Below are 17,090 nucleotides of genomic sequence, written 5' to 3' on the forward strand. Positions count from 1 at the left end.
CCAACTTACTCCCAGAACTATCTCCACTTACCACTCTTGACTCAAGTGAGAGGTAAGTTGTCTGTTGGTGAGGAATGTGAAAACTCATGCACAGATGGGTGGAGCAGGAAGCCGAGGGAAGGTCAGAGAGAAACAAAGGGGTTTCCTGTGATGAGTCACTGCCTTCTGGGAAACAATTTCAGAAGCCACTACATCCCCAGCACCTGTCCAAGGCTTGTATCTTGTACTGAAAAAAAAAATGTGGCAAACAAAGCATCGAACCACATCTGAGAGCCCACAGGCCACGTACATGGCTGAAATCTGGGAGAGAGCCAGTCCAGGCCAGGCACATGTGACAATTTGCACATCGCCTGCCAGAGTCTCCAAGCATGGAGATTGTGGGTGGGCTGAAGATGTTGAATTCAAGTCACCTTTTTCTTTAAATGGAGCAAACATTATACTGTTCTTTCCTCTGATAGTCACAGATTGGATTTTCAGATCAAGGGTTTTCTTCCTTTTTTTTCCCCTATTGCCTTGTGATTAAGGGCAATGATGGAGCAGTGGGCGTGGTACATAAACAATGAATCTTGGAACACTGAAAAAATAAAATTAAATTTTAAAAAATCAAAGGGGACACCTCAGTGGCACAGTTGGTTAAGCCACTGTCTTCGGCTCAGTGGCAGGGTCCTGTGGCTTGAGTCCCACATCGGGCTCCTTGCTCAGTGGGGAGCATGCTTCTCTCTCTGCCTCTGTCACTCTGCCTGTTTGTGCAGGCAAATAAATAAATAATAAATAAATAAAATCCTTAGAAAAATAAAAATTTAAAAAATCAAAGTTTCTAACTGTAACAAGCTTGCTGAATCTAGAAAGAAAACAAATTTGACTAATTCTGGAATGGAAATTGTTGGACTCCACATGGGATGAATTCCTTTTCTTGGTTTATGTTGAACTGAAAACAAAGACCAACATTTATTTCTTCACGCATTAAAAGGATGAGGTTTATATGCAGCAGGGTAAAAAAGACATAGGCAGTCTCAGGTCGCTCCTAGATAGCATATATAATAAAACTAAGAGAGTAAACTAAGACACAAGAAGCCATAGAAGCAAGAATTAGGGGATCCAACTTGGGAGAGAGGTGGAGGAAAGTTCCAGGGTGATGGTGAGAAGAACACGTAGCAGTCCTGGAGAGCCACCAGTCCTGATAGGGGATGGGAGACAGGAGCCTCTTAGGAGGGCTCTACCGGGGAATAAATAAATAAATAGTTTGCACATAGATCGAGATGTGATTAGCAGTTATGTGAAAGAGCTCCGTATAGAAAGCCAAGCAACTAAGCAAATTAAAGCAAAAATAAGTTAAGTATTAACTCCAGGGACAAATAGTTTGATAAAATAGAAAGCACACTCCTAGTACCCTATGTGGCTCAGCCTTAGTGATATTTACATACCTGTAGAAATGTGATTACTGAATATTCATTTAATCCACATTACCAAAGAGTGTTATGACCATATTTGGAGAAAGAGAGGAAGGAAAGAGTGAGGGACATGGGGGGGAAACCAAACCATCATCTTACACAGAGGAAGTCAGTGCATAATATCTAAACCTGAAACCTAAAAAAATAGCATTATAAGCTTGTTATTTAGAAAGCTCTAAGATTTAGAAGTACTCATCTCTGGAGTGGAATCAAATGTGGGGTAGGAGGAACATGGTAAATATTTCTCAACATAAGAGTCGTACTAGTTTGACTTTTTCAATCACGTACACATATATTACTTTGGTTAAAAAAATTTTTTTTTCAGATTTTATTTTTTATTTGAAAAAGAGAGAGTGCATGAGGGAGAGGGAGAAGCAGACTCCCCGCTGAACACAGAACCCAACGTAGGACTCCAGGATCATGACCTGAGCCGAAGGCAGACACTTAACTAACTGAGCCACCCAGGTGACTCCCACCCCCTGCAAAAAAATAATTTTAAGGGTTTAGTCTAGGGGTACCACCTAGATGGCTCAGTCAGTTAAGTATCAAATCTTGATTTCAGTTCAGGTCATGATCTCAGGTTCCTGGGATGGAGCCCCAGTAGGACTCTGTGCTCAGTGCAGAGACAGCTTGCCCTTCCCCCTCTCCCCCTCTATCGATCTCTAAAATAAATTTTTTTAAAAAAAGAGTTTAGTCTAAAGGCTCTTTTATTCCCCCTCTTTGGGTCAAGGCAAAAAAAGGGAAGAAAAAAGAAAAAAGCATGTTGTAGAAATGACAAGTAGTATGAAGCCATATTGATAATAACATCTATTGTACACACAGAAAAGAATGCAAGATGATATACATCAAGGTGTTCACAGTGATCATCTCTAAGTGGTAGAATTATAATTTTTTATTCTTTTCTACTCTTATCTATATTTTATTCTATCTTAATATATTTAATAACATTTAGCAAGGATCATATATTGCCTCCATAAGGAAGAAAAATGAATAAAACCATTAAAATTAAAAAGAGAAGGAAAAGAGGAAGAATGGAAGAAGGGGGTAGGGTCACTAGATTTGAGTTGAGAAATCGGGCCCTACTTCTTCCTAGGTTTTTCCTCTATTAGGCATGTTTTTATCCTTTTGGGTCTTAAAGATTTCCCAGTTTTAAAACAAGGATATTTCTACCTGCTCTGTCTCCCTAGAGATGTTATTGCAAAAAGTATCCAAATCTGCCCAGTTGTAAAGCATGTTATTAAATGTGGTAGATATGGTAAGAGCCATGGGAAGAACATGCAAAATGAGGGACTCCTTGTACTTCACACAATCCTTGGTGGCACCACTGCCCCTCCTCCCTTAGAGATGTTCACTCAGAGCTTCCTCAGCCCACCTCAGGGACATCCCTCAGAAGCTCGGAAGCTCCTTCCTGGGAGAGCTGGCTGGAGGATGAAATTCAAGGACACCTCCTTTGGGCTTCTCCTCCTTTCTTTACCTTCAGGGGCAGCCTTGCAAAATCACATCCTCTATCCCTGCCCTTTTCAGAAACCTTCCATTTTCCAGGATACACGGATTTGCCCTCATTCCTCACCAGGCCCATTCCCCCAAACATTCCCATTCCTCCTCCCACCGGGACCTATCCCAGCTGGACGCTGCCACACTGGTGTTTTGCACAGGGCCTCACAGAGGGCCTCAAAGGGGGGCTCCTCCTAAGACCTCTACCAAAATAAGACATCTTAGTCCTGAGGACATTCCTCTCAGAACTAGGTTGCTTTGAAAGGTCCAAGATTCAGGCCCAGGATCCAGAAGAGACTTAAAAGTCTACAGGAAGGAGGTGAGTATATTTGACGATTTCTATCTAAAGCCTTGGAAGACAGGCAGTAGCCCTTTAGACAAACTGTAAAATCTGTACCATCAACTTGTGCTCTGACTTGATGTTGACCATCAAAACCACCTACCCTGCACTGATACCAAGAAGTGCTCTGAAAGGAATCCTGAATTAGGAATTGTTAGAGGATCCATTGTCCCGACTCATCTCTACCTCTGACTAGCCAGCCACGAGATCTTGATGAATCATTAACCTCTCCCAGTCTCAGTTTCCTTATCTATAAAATGATTTGGTTCCTTTATTGCTTCTAGAGTTGCCTCTAACTCTGTCATCTACTCTTGCATTTTGCTTTCCCTGTTGTCTTTGTAGCTCTCAGCCCTATTGCCCACTCTCCTATAGAGGCAAAATCAACATGCCCCTGAGGAAAAAGGGAGTTGAGCTGCCTCTACCTCCTGGACTCCCAGACACCAAGACTCTCCACTTTCCCCACGGGGTCCTGCCTTAGCCCGCCGTCCTCCAAGGGTAAGCTAGCTGGAAGTACGAGTCATTAACACATGGAGAACCAGGCTGCCACCGGGCCCCTGACAGAATAATGAGATTTTTTTGGTAATATCAAGGACCTTCTCTTTACATAGAAATTATTACAGACAGCTACTTCAATTTTTAAAATTTAATCCTCAAACTGTTGGAAGTTACAACTTTACAACTAGATTGAAAAATCTAGGTCTCCCTTAAACTTTTAAGTTCAATTTGGAGGTATTATTGGTCTTCATAAATACAGCAAGTGTTAATCACATTTAAGAGGTTTTTAATTAATGCTTGATTCCATTTACAAATTCAGTTTACAAAACTAACTCAAACATTTTAAGCCACATTTATATTTTAAAATTTTATATATAAGTGATATATATTTAATATTTAAATTATATTATAAATACATTCACTGCAATTATATAATATACTATAATATATTCAATATTAATATGTAACATGACATACTTAGTCTTTTATAAGTACATGAAGCATCCAAAAATCTCTTAGAGCTCTAATAAAATAAACTTTAAAGTATGACAAATTTTCCAGTCTCTCAAATATTCCAATACTGATGGTAATTTTAGAATGTCTTTTAATTTAAAATCACAAAATTAAATCAATTTCTTAATCCCATTATTTAAAATAGTAAACAAAAATGACCATTACTCTCTTGGGCCAATTTCCCTTAAATATTGCAAATACTTCAAATACCAAGGGTACACAAATTAATAGAACTATTCTGAGTTTGATGGTTCTCTTAAACATTTCTACATTTACTTACATATCTTTGCAAGAGGAAAACTGCTAAGCCAGGGTCCAGTATTTATTTACATTAGGGTAGTACAGTCTGTGGGTTAGCACAAACGTATGACAACACTGTACCGTAAATGATGGACTGGGCGGCAATATGGCGGGTCAGTGTGGGTTCATCAGTTATAACAAACATACCGCTCTGGTGGGGGAGGTTGATGATGATGGAGGCTATTTATGTATGTGGACAGGGCAGCTGTGAGCCATCTCCATACCTACCCCTCAATTTTGCTGCTCTAAAACTGAACACAAAACTGCTCTAACAAATTAAGTCTTCATTAAAAAAAAAACTGCTTACCCTCTAAGAAACAATGTCAGATTAAATACTCTGAGCCCCCTTGCAGCTGGAATAGGTTTGCCAACAACCAGAGGCCACTGGGGGTGACCCCACAGATCGTGGCTTTGTGTCAAAGCCTGTTTCTGAGTTGCCTCATCTCACAACCTACCTCCCCCAAATTCAGGTAACTCCTCACCCGAGTCTCTTCTCTCCATGTGTATAGCTTCAACCAGACTATTTGCTGGTCCATTCTATCCTGAACTTTTTTCTTACTCATTTTTTTAGCACCACACCTTTACAGATATTTCAATATCCTCCTGCCCACCCCCCACTCCATAGAATTCCTCACGGTTTTGTCCAACTCGGTTTTCCCAGTTTCAAGATCATGTATGTCACTGACGCCTGGAAGAAGGTGGGGTAGGTAGAGCGTATTTAAATTTCTGGATGGCTTTCACCTTCCTCTCTATACTGATGGGAAACAAGCAGAGAATGTATCACTGTCCCTGACCTCTCTTTCCATAGTGGGGCCATCTCTGTCACTTCTCATCCACCTGACCTCAGGCTTCTTCCGGTAGTCCAGCAGGCCTATTGGGTCTAGGCACCCCAGGGTCAGTTCAACAAACAGGCTGATGAGATTGGCAAGGTATTTTGTTTTAATTTTTTTTTTACTCTCTCTCTCTCTCTCATATGCACATGCATCCATACACACATAGGTGTAAGTGTGCGTGCACACACAGCTCTGTACAACTGACCCTCTATGGCCCAGAGCACAGGTTCTGTGATCATGCCCATCAACTCCTCAAGGCTGGGGAATTCCAACTTGAAATCTCTAAGCAGGCTAATTCTATCATATCCTTCAGCTGTTGACAATGCGGCTGCCTAACCTATTTCCTTTTCAGTCTTCTTTTGTTGCAGGCGCTCTTACTTGAATACCAAATAGGTTTCTCCACCAAGGCACACAAGTGGAATGACTTGTTTAGAACAGACCATTTTCAAGGTAAGGGGAATAACTCAATAAAATTGATGGGGCAAGTCTCCCTCTTCTGACCAAGAGGGGTCCATGGTGCAGAAATGTAGTACAAGGAAAAGACGCTGGACATAAAGTTGGACAAATCATTTTCTAATCCAATTTCTGCTACAAACTGTGTGTCTTGGATCCAAACTGCGTTAGCCCTGGTTCCTCCACTTGTGACATCACCTACATGGCTACAGGGGCAACTGACAAGGATGTTTTCAAGATTACATTTTAAAACATGTAAAACACTTGAATCTCTTCTTTGGGTGGTTACCAGGATTCTAACATGCTCCTGGTCTTCTACCCACCTCACTGAAGTCCACCTCAGTCTTTGCTGGTTCCTCCTCATCGCCCCAGCTTCTGAAGATTGGGTTCAAGCCTTAGACTTCCGCTTCCCATCTCTATTTACTGCTTCGGTGATTTTAACCAGTCACATGGTTTTTTACATTGTCTGTAGGCCAATGAGTTGTGCATCCTATCTCCATCCCAGAACTCCTCCCTAAACTCCAGGCTCATATGTCTACCTGCCTACTTATCATCTCAGCTTAGGTGACACATAGGCATCTCCAACTACACATTCCAACCCCACTCTCCTATGGTCTTTCCTTATTCAGTAAATGGCAATTCCATCCTTCTAGTTGATTGGCTCCAAAATTGTGTATTCATCCATGACTCATCTTTTTCACACCTCCTATCCATTCCATCAGCAGCTCCTGGAATGGAGTTCTACCTTCAAAAAAAATCCTGAAACACACTGTTTTTCATCACCTCAGCTGTTCCCATCCTGACACAAGCCAACAACATATCTTACCTGGACTCTTGCTATAGTTTCCTAAGTAGTCTCCTTGGTTCTGGCCTTGCCCCTTCCAGCCTCCCCAGTCTGTTTTTCACACAGCAGATACAGTGTTCCTGTTAAAATACAAATTAGATCATGTTATTCCTCTTCACAATACTGCCTAACTTCTACTCATCACATTCAGAGAATCACACTTACTAAAATACGGGGATCAGGTTCCCTGGGTGGCTCAGTCAATTAAGCATCTGACTCTTGGTTTCTGCTCAGGTGGTGATCTCACGGTCATGGGACAGAGCCCTGTATGGGGCTCCACATTCATCGGGGAGTCTGCTTGGGATTCTCTTTTCCTCTCCCTCTGCTCCTCCCCACCAATCCCGGTGCACATGCTCTCTCTAATAAATAAATAAATCTTTAAATAAAATAAAATATATTTTTAATTTGCAAACCAGTGTCTGCTTCATAGGGTTGTTATGAGGATTGGGAATCACTATATGTGAAGCATTTAGAACTGATATTCACTGAGTGTTTACTGCATAGCAAGCCCTGCCCTACATACTTTATATATAAACTCATTATATATCAGCTCATTAATCCTCATAAGAATTCTGGGGTATGTACTCTTATTATACCCATTGTACAGCTGAGGAAGTCATATTACAGAGAGGTTAAATACCTCTCCCAAGGTCACACAGCTAGTGAGTGGCAGAACTGGGTTTCCACTCCAGACAGTGGGCCACCAAGGCCTGTGTTTTCACCAACCTGCCTAGTCAAGAAGCCTTCTTCTGTGACATACTCTTTATTTTATTTTATTTTTAAGATTTTACTTTAAGGACTATCTGTAACCCACATGGGACTTGAACTCACAACCTCATCACACACACTACCTCCACCGACTGAGCCAGCCAGGAGCCCCAGTGGCATACTCTTTAGATGCTGAATAGTATCCCATCATATACAGGGACCATTAATTGACTTAAGCAATTCCTCACTAAGTCATCTGACCTGATCATTCTTTTTTTTAATTAATTAATTTATTTGACAGACAGAGATCACAAGTAGGCAGAGAGGCAGGCAGAGAGAGAGAAAAGAGGAAGCAGGCTCCCCGCTAAGCAGAGAGCCTGATGCAGGGCTCGATCCCAGGACCCTGGGAGGCTTTAACCCACTGAGCTACCCAGGCACCCCCTGACCTGATCATTCTTAAGCTTCTCACTTAAGGTAGGAAATTCATGTATTCAACAAATACTATTGAATGACAAAATACTAAGCACCGGGGACACAGCAGTAAACAACCAAAAAATGGATTATAAAACTTGTCATGCAGATTACATTATTTAGAAGTACTTTTTACAATGGAAGTGTCACCAGAGCCCTCATTTGCTTATTGACTAATTGTTTTTCTCTACTGAGGCGACTAGACTCAGCTTCATTCATTTGACATATCTCTTGGGCAAGGTGGTCAACTAACTTCTGTGGGAGGAATGAAAATGATTCAGACATGGACCTTGCTCTCAGGAGGTTGTATATTAACACGTGCCTGAGTATCTCTAGGAAGCAGTTCTTATACAACTTGTTTCTGGGTCTATCCTGTGCCTTTTCTCATTTGCATACCTGTCATTAAACATCTAAGCTCCCCAAGGTGGAAGAACATTCACGTGGTTTCTTTTTTCTCTTCCCACAGAGCCTAGGAGAGTGCTTTGAAAACAATGGCTTCACAGATCTATGGAGTCCCAAGTTCTAGAAAGAGTCCTCAAAAAACTACTTGGCCACAAATTTGATTCCCCCATTGTTCTGCCTTTATTTAGGCCACATCAACAGAGAGAAGAAGAAAAGAATTAAGACTTTGAGCCACCTTTAATGATTATATTTTAATTATTCTCTCTCTGACTTTTAACCTTTTAACCATTTAGCCACTGGGATGGAGGAACCCTGACAATTAACTAGAAGTTCACTTCAAAATACAAAAGATTAATCATCACACACACACACACACACAAAACGCATGCACATGTGCACACACACCCTGCTTAAAACCCTTCAATGATTTCCCATCATTCTTGAAGAAAAAATAGGCAAATCCTCAGCAAGGCCTCCAATGCACAAGGCCCTGAGGGGCCTGGCTGTGCCTGCCTCTCCAGCCCGGCCCCACAGGGCACCATAAGTGCTCTTGCTTTCTGCATACTAGCCACAGGGCCTGGCTGTGGTTCTTGAAACAAGCCTGTACCATTCTGCCCCAGGGCTTTTGCACATGCAGTTTCCTCTTCCGAAGAAAGCATTTTTTCTCCAAACTTCAGATTCAACTCAATCATTACTTCCTTGGGCAAGCTTTCACTAGCTCAGGGCCCCAGACTCCACCTGGCGTCATAACTTTCTCAAAGCATCCATACCCTTCCTTTAGGGTTTAGGCATCTGTTCATTCAAACCAGTTGTAATTTTTCTTGTGTATGTGAAAATATGTCATTGATGTCTCTCTCTCCTCCACTAAACTCTATGCTTCGTGAGCTCAAGAACCATTTCTGGTTTTGCTCATCATTGTACATCCAAAGCTGAGCCCAGCCCTGGAAACCTTTACAGTGATCATTCACTCAACAGATATATAATGAGCACATTCTATGTACACAGTCTTGTTCTATGTGCTGGGAATACAACAGTGAACAAGGCCAAATCCCTGTCTTTCTGGAACTTATATTCTGGTTTTGGAGAAGAGACAGTAAGCAAATAAACAAGATGTTTTCACGGGCATAAGCGTTATCAAGATAAGGGGGTGACCACTGGGGATGGGGTGGGATACTACGTCAGACAATGATCAGGGAAGGCCTCTATTGAGAGGTAACATATGAGCAGAGTCTTGAGTATTTTGAAGGCGGGGCTGGAGTTTCTGTGCAAAAATTGGAATAGTCCCAGGCCAACGAGAACAGTCAACTAATCACCCTAGCACAGACTGCTGCTGAGAGCCTGACCGCCTGCCTTTGGCCTCTTACCCAAGAGTATGTCTCTCTCATACCTCCAAAGTGTCTTTTCCAGAAATATTCACTTTTTGAGAAACTATTAGAGCTTAAGACTTAATAAATACTTTGTAATGATGAGAAGGCTTCCCAGGAATCCACCCCCACTCAGCTAAGAATGATCTTGGCTTTAAGATTCCCAGATACACCAGGACCCCTCCTGTCATCCACCAACTCTTGGAGGCCCATATTTGGACTTCCATTTGGGTGAAATCCACCCACCAGGAAAAGCTCATTTCCTCCCTCCCTCTGGCTTACACTTACAGCTGGAACCTTCCCCTACAATATCCCTTGACAGACTCCTTCTTCACTCCCTCCTGGCTGGCTGTGCTTCCAGAGAGTCCACCCAATAGTAAATTATCTGTAATAAACTACAGAGTGGCAGATCTCTCCCCAGGGGTGTTCCCACTCCTCTGGGCCCCAACAATTTGTGGCTGCCCCCTTGGAACAGGTGCTAATTCTTCCCCCATTCTAATTGTTCTAAACTACCTCTTTAATGGATTCCAAAAACAGTTCACTGGCTAACCTTTTTTGTTTCATGTCCAGTCAAATTCCCAAGCCACTGTTAAGAGTTTCTCTTTTTCTGTTACCCCCTTTCCCACTTTCCCTCACCCTGGTCTTCTCCCCTTGCCTCCCCACTGCCTCCAACTGAGCTGAGTGTCCTAGTGCTCCAGAGCCAAACCTACAGGGCTCTGATCCCAACTCTCCTCCCACCAACTGTATGGGCAACATTATTACCTACCTCACTGGGATGTAAAGAGAGTTAATTCACATTAAGCACCTAGAATAGTAGTACACAGTAGGCCTTCACGTGAATGTATTGCACAAATGAAATGTTGGCTCTTATTACTATCCTAGAGAACCAAGGGCCCTTTCTGCTGTGCTGGAGAGTAAGTGGCTGCAGTCTCTGGTTTTATTTGAAGAGACAAAATACCCTTCTGCCCAAATGCCTCCCTCTCAACTTTAGAACCCCTACCACTAGCATCTGCATTTTAAATAACACATGGGGAGGAGAGGAAACATTATAACAATTATTCTATTATTTTTCTAGATGAGTTTATCAGATTAAATGGAAGAAGGATAGGTTTATAGCTGGATGGCAAGGAGGGAGTATGTGGCTTGTGTGGAGAGAGGGTCCGGGGCGGGGGCAGGGGGGAGGGCACTCTAAGTGGGGGGCACCATGAGGGCCCTTGGTCTTGAGAGGGTGAGAAAAGCTGAAGCAGAGGGCATGCAGAAATGTAAAGGGTGGAGAGAGAGAGATACAGGGACAAAATTCACCTAGGTTGGTGGAACCAAGTGCTTTTCTAAACCAACACACCTTTCTTCCCCAGCTCTGCCCCAGTTGAGACTGAGCTGTTTACTGCAGGCATCCTGGTCACGAGAAAAGAGCCTGTATTTCCAAGCCAGTCTAAGCTTGAAGGAAAATGCCAATTCTACCATTTAGAGACTGACAAAAGTTAACTGAACCTTTCTAAACCTTCTCTGTAAAAACAACACAAACTGCCCCCCACCAAAAATACTCTTAAACAGTAAAGTTGTGAGGATTGAATAAGGGAAAGCCTGTGAGATGCCAGGGTTGGGCTAGCTCCTGGGAAGCACTCAAATCATTCAGCTTCCTTTATTACCCCAGCTCTGGCCTGAGCACACTCGGTCAGCTTTCTCAGCACATGCTCAATCCTCTTGTACAGTTTCATGCCTGGTCTTTGCATGTGATTTATTCCATTTAATTCAATTCAACAACAACCTTGTAGAATGCCAAGCACTACACTGAGTGCTGGGATACAAAAGGATCAAGTTCTACTTGCTCCCTCCCCACCAAAAACCAGGCTAGAGGGGAGACAGGTGAGTACGTAGTTCGCACAGTAACAAGCACACCAGTAAGAGAAACACAAGGGCTGTCGGAACACAGACAGCTCTCATATTGTGTAATAAATGCATACATAAAATCCATGGCATTTAAGTTGTTTCAAGACTCCCCTATCACGGACATCTGCAATCGAAATCTGCATAGACATCACAGTGGAGCTAACTTTTATGCTGGAAGTAGTTCCAAAATTGGCACTAACTGAAAACTACATAAGCAATCACCTTTAAAAAAAATCCATATTATTAATAAAATGCAGTAGACATGGTTTTTACATACAACCATGCATAGTTATATACATGTAAATTTGTAAAAATCCACAATAATAAAGATTATTTAATAAGGAATACATATGTAAAATATAAGTTTATAGATGTTTATTACATAGAAGAAAACAAAAATTGAATTAGATTGCAAAATCAATGTTCATGTAAAAGCTTTTGGGAAAAATACATGTTTATTTTTTCTTTTTTTAAAGATTTTTATTTTTGGGGGTGCCTGGGTGGCTTAGTCAGTTAAGCGTCTTCCTCCGGCTCAGGTCATAATCCCAGGGTCCTAGGATAGAGCTCTGAGTCAAGCTCCCTGCTCAGTGGAGAGTCTGCTTCTCTCTCCCCCTAGTCTTGTGCGCTCGTTCGCTCTTTCTCTCTCTCTCTCTCCCCACCTCCCTCTCAAATGAATAAACAAAATCTTAAAAAAAAAAAGAGGGGGGTATTTTTAAGTAATCTCTACACCCAACATGGGTCTTGAACTTACAACCCCAAGGTCAAGAGTCCCATGCTCTACCAATTGAGGCAGCCAGGCACCCCAAAAATGCATGTTTATTTCTGGTAAATAAAGTCCTAAAGGGCCAGGATACAGCTTAACAGAAAGCACATTCATACTCCTCAACTGGGCTTTTCTGAAAAAATGTACATAGAGGAAACAGACTCAGAAAATCATCCTTTAATTCTAATAGGATCCAGTTGATTTTACAGAGTATAGAAAGAAAACTAGCTTCCAAAATTTATTAGTTTTATATCCTTGGACAAATGATAGGATCACAAAATCTCTAGGTTTTAAGAGAACTTAAAGATCACTAGTTTCCAATCTCTCATTCAGATGTTTCAGTTCCTCCCTAAGGGATCCAACAGCCTCTACTTAGATCATTCCAGTGTCTAGAAACTACCCATTCATAAAAACACCTCCAGCAATAAGTAATGTAAACATACAATTACTTCAAAAATTTAATACGTCAAAATAATGTGTTGCATCAGGATCTTCCTGGTGTTGCTTCACTTTGAAAATATTATGATTACTCTGTAATATCCTTAGTATATTAAAGGGTCATACAAACTGATAAATCACTAAGATCAAAATAAATAAAAATATAAATAGAGAATCACAGCACTTGTATTTAAAGGTTCGGTCTAGGGGCTCCTGGGTGGCTCAGTTGGTTAAGCATATAACTTGGTTTCAGCTCAGGTCATGATCTCAGGTCCTGGAATCAAGCCCCATGCTAGGCTCTATGCCCAGTGCAGAGTCTGCTTGAGACTTTCTCTCCCTCTCCTTCTGCCCTCCCTCCACCCCAGCCCATCCCCACCTCTCTCTTTAAATTAAATAAATAAACCTTTTTTAAAAAATAAAAAATAAAAGGTTCAGTCTAGCTCATTTGACAGGCAAAAAAAGTTTTCACTAACAGAGGTTCTGAAAATTGTAATATGCAATATTAGCAAAGGAACAATGAAACACACTTAGAAACTGATTTTTTTTAAAATGTAGATTGCTATGTATTTCATGACTTACAATTTGACAATACTCATTTGTCAAAGAATAAAGATCAAGAGCACCTGAGGTGTTTTTTTTCTTTTTCTAAATCACACCTGAGTCTACTAATTTACCAGCCAAGGGAGCACACACCACTGGAGACATTCACAGAGCAGTACCCTAAAGGGGGAAAAGTCCAGATTTGGTTTGGTTTGGTCTGAAGTGCTAGGAAGGAGGAGTGCCTGATGGTTATTCTAATCAAGCACTGAAAACTAGCCCTCTGGGTGGGTAGTAAGTTTAAACTAGTCCTGTTACTGACTGGACAGAAAAGTCTTCAGTCAGTTCCTGAGGTGGGGGGTGGGGGGGTGGGGGGGTGTCCCTTAGGTTCAAAGTTCTTTATTAGCTTCACGTGGTTAGAACCAGTTGGGATGAAACATAATTTTTGGTTTTAATATCTTCCAGGCAAATTTTGTTGTAAATGAAAATTGTCCTTGTAGCCATTCCTTCAATGCTGCACAGTAACCAACTCCACTACACAGTAACCAACTCCACGCTGGGCACTGGCAATACTGTAATCAAGAAGGCAGAGTTAGTCTCTACACACATGGGAATGGCCAATAGGCAATGTAATCTCATCATGAAAATGTTTATATTATTTGACCTAAAAATTCCACTTCAGGAAACCCATGCTAAGGAGATAATAAATAAAATGGTCAAATAATTATACACAAAGATATTCATTGGAGTATTGCTTAGTCAAAAAATGGAAATAACCTAAACTTCCAACAATGTTGAAAAAATATAATATATTCATGAAAGTGACTATAAAGGTTTAATGACATGGGAAGATGTGTATGCTATAACATTACGCAAGGTAAATAAAATAACATAGATTGTGGCCTCAGTTATACTAAAAAGAATTTTTAAAGTCACTAGGAAGAAATATACCTGAAAGGCTAACATTATTGGTATATATATATATCTATATATATAGGATTATAAAGGGTTTGTGTCTTTATATCTTAGTTTACTTGTTTTTTACAAAATCATATATTAATTTTAAAATCTGGAAAGAGTTTGGCAAATCCTCTACCCCCTCCAAAAAAAAAAAATTTTTTTTTTAAACAAAAACAAAGTAGGCAAACTGAAGAGTGCTCTCTAAGTGGCTTAGCTCTTGTGTTTGCAGTCAAGATCCCATAACCTTGGGTTGTGTCTAAAGGTAGAATTTCCATGAGAATTAACTCATCTTTGTTCCTACTGACTCTATAGAAACTGTGTTCTCCGTGGTTTACCCGAGATGAGCAAACAAAAGTGATACAGATTTTTCTGAAGTGGACAATGTCTCCCACTTCCCACCCCTGATATTGTAGGACCAAAGAAAGGAACCCCCCCCCCCCCCCCCCCCCGCAAAATGCCTCTCCTTTCTACGGGTCACGGTAGAAAAGGAAACTCCAAACACATTCTCATCTTGAACCTCATGGCAACCCGAAGTGGGATGAAGCTGAGTGATGCCAGTCACACTGCCCAGGGTGACCGGCAATGACAAAAAGCCTCAGGATTCAGACGCAGGCCTCGCGTTCCAGGTGCGGTCCTCTCCCCACCCCCACGCTGCAGCAGCACGACCCTCATCTATGGCAGGCATCCTAGGACCCCTTTGGTGTATTTGAGGAGGACTGGCCAGTTACTCAGTGAACACAGGTCTTACTGTAAGCTCAGCTGTGTCCCTTTAAAGCCTACGAAAAGGTAACAGCTGTGTAGACAGTGGGCCGATTTCACACTTATTAATATAAACTCCCCCTCCCTCAGCCCCCCCGCTCCCCCCTACACACCCCCAGACTCTTTTTTTCCTCTTTAACTTGTCTTTCCAGTGAACACAGGAGAATGGAAGATGTTGGTAAAACAGGCTTTGCCGGCATTCAAATGTATTTATTAAAGAGCTAAGTATCTCTACATATAAGTTACAGCAAACTGATTTCTTGCCAACGCATAAAATACCTAAAACATAAGCTTTGATTTCCTCGGCTGTCCCAAGGATTGAACAGCGCCTGTACTTCCTATCCTGCCCGCGTCACAGGGTCGTTTAGGGATCGACCGAAACAAAGAGGGTGCGAGACTACAGATGGCTCTTCACTGAGGTAAGAGGCTGCGAAGTGCAAACCCAGACGCCGGGCCTCGGGTCTTCGTGGACCTCCCCCCCACCCACCCCACGGCCCAGAAGTGGGTAGAGGTAAAGCCCGGCGCCCACGCGGACCCGACGTGATCGTGGCCGCCCCTGCCTGGCAGAAATCCCCGGGTGTGATCAAAGATCACAGCCCCGCAGCAGCCATAAAGCCGTAAAGAAGATCAGAATCGGTCCCAGCGGCCAGCCTGGGGTGAAGTCCTCGGCGGGCGCGCGCAGCTGTGCGCGAACCACCAGCGCGCGGGTGGCGGCGGCGCGGGCTTGGCCCCCACGCCCGGCCCGGCCCGGCTCGCCGCGCACGTAGCGAGAGCATGAGTCAGCGCGCTCGGCCGCGCCCCTGAGCCCAGGCGGGGTTCCCTGGGACCGCGCGGGCAGCCAGCACTTCCCGCCGCCCCGCTCTGCAGGCTGGTCTGCGGAGCTGCTGGCCGCGTGGGCGGCAGAGGCGGCGCGAAGGGCCGGGCGGTAGCAGCCTCGAGAGCCACGCGATTGTGGGGCTCGCCTTCCCTCCGCCGAGCTTCCCTCCATCCCCCCACCCTCCCCCCACATCTCCCCCGGCCCGGAAGGAGGGGCGGCAGGGGGGAAGGGTAGGACGGAGCCTTGGACCGAGGTTCTGCGCCAGCGGGAATTCGACCTTCGTGTCCCTGTGTGCTTTCCTTTGAGCCGCAGGCTCGCTGCTCACGTTGGGCGCGACTCGACAGTTCGCCCGCTGGGGCTGTGGGGCCCAGCTGCGGGGGGTCGTTCCCGGGGCAGACAGGGGGTGGGGGGCGGGGTGAATAAATTAAGGGGGGGAAGTCCCTTATCAACCTAATCTCACAGGCGGCAGGGACTTAGTGGAGGCGGCCTGCATTTCCTCAAATCTGCACCTGTTTAGTTGCAACCACCAACTTCATAAGAGGAAATTGCCTACGTGCCTGACGGCTGAAGGACAGAATTAGAAGTACTCTTGACTAAACGTGTGAACACAGCAGTGCCTCCCGTTCAGCCATAGACCTACAGGGTTGCAAGACAGGGCCTCCTGAGGGCAGAAAAAAATACAAGTCCTCCTTTGTTTGCTCTTTGGTAAAATATTCTTTTCCAAATTAGGGCACGTTATAAAGCTTTCCTTCTTATGTATCTGTGATGTGCCTTTGTCACTCTGAAAAGCCTGAGACAAGTAGCCATGTAATGGGGAGGGGGCAGGAGAAGAATGCTTACGAAGGAAAAAAGAGACAGATGGGGAAGGGGAAATGTGAATTAGGAAAAGTACACTGTTTGAACGAGGAGTAAAGTGATTCACGGAATATTAGTGAGCCCCTCATAGAGGTGACGCATGCCTGGGCACCGGAATGCAAAATCAGTGGCTCCCCAGGGTCTCTACTCCCAAAGGTCTACAATTGGGAGGGGACATCAACCACATGAAGTGAAACACAAGGGAGAATTAGTACAATGGTTCAACACCGGGGCCCAGAAGCCAGGCTGTCCAAGTTCCCATGCCTGCTCTCCACTCTCCAGCATGCGGAGCCAACTGATTGCCCTCAACCCCCTTCATTTTCCTTGTTTGAAAAATGAGATGGAAAACAATAAATTGTAGGACTTTACAAAGAACTAAATACATTAATACAAGCAAAGCACT

At 43.3% G+C, this 17,090-nt stretch overlaps 1 long non-coding RNA gene across 1 annotated transcript in view; it reads right to left on the reverse strand.

Moving 5' to 3' along the window:
- Nucleotides 1–17,090, reverse strand: part of LOC125104857 (uncharacterized) — an 86,486-nt gene that overhangs the window by 53,709 nt on the left and 15,687 nt on the right. Inside the window, exon 2 of the long non-coding RNA XR_007128744.1 lies at nt 6,706–6,803. This is a non-coding gene — a long non-coding RNA (uncharacterized LOC125104857). The remainder of the gene's footprint in view (nt 1–6,705; nt 6,804–17,090) is intronic.

The sequence above is a fragment of the Lutra lutra genome, chromosome 7 (assembly GCF_902655055.1).
Source record: "Lutra lutra chromosome 7, mLutLut1.2, whole genome shotgun sequence".
Lineage (NCBI taxonomy): Eukaryota > Metazoa > Chordata > Mammalia > Carnivora > Mustelidae > Lutra > Lutra lutra.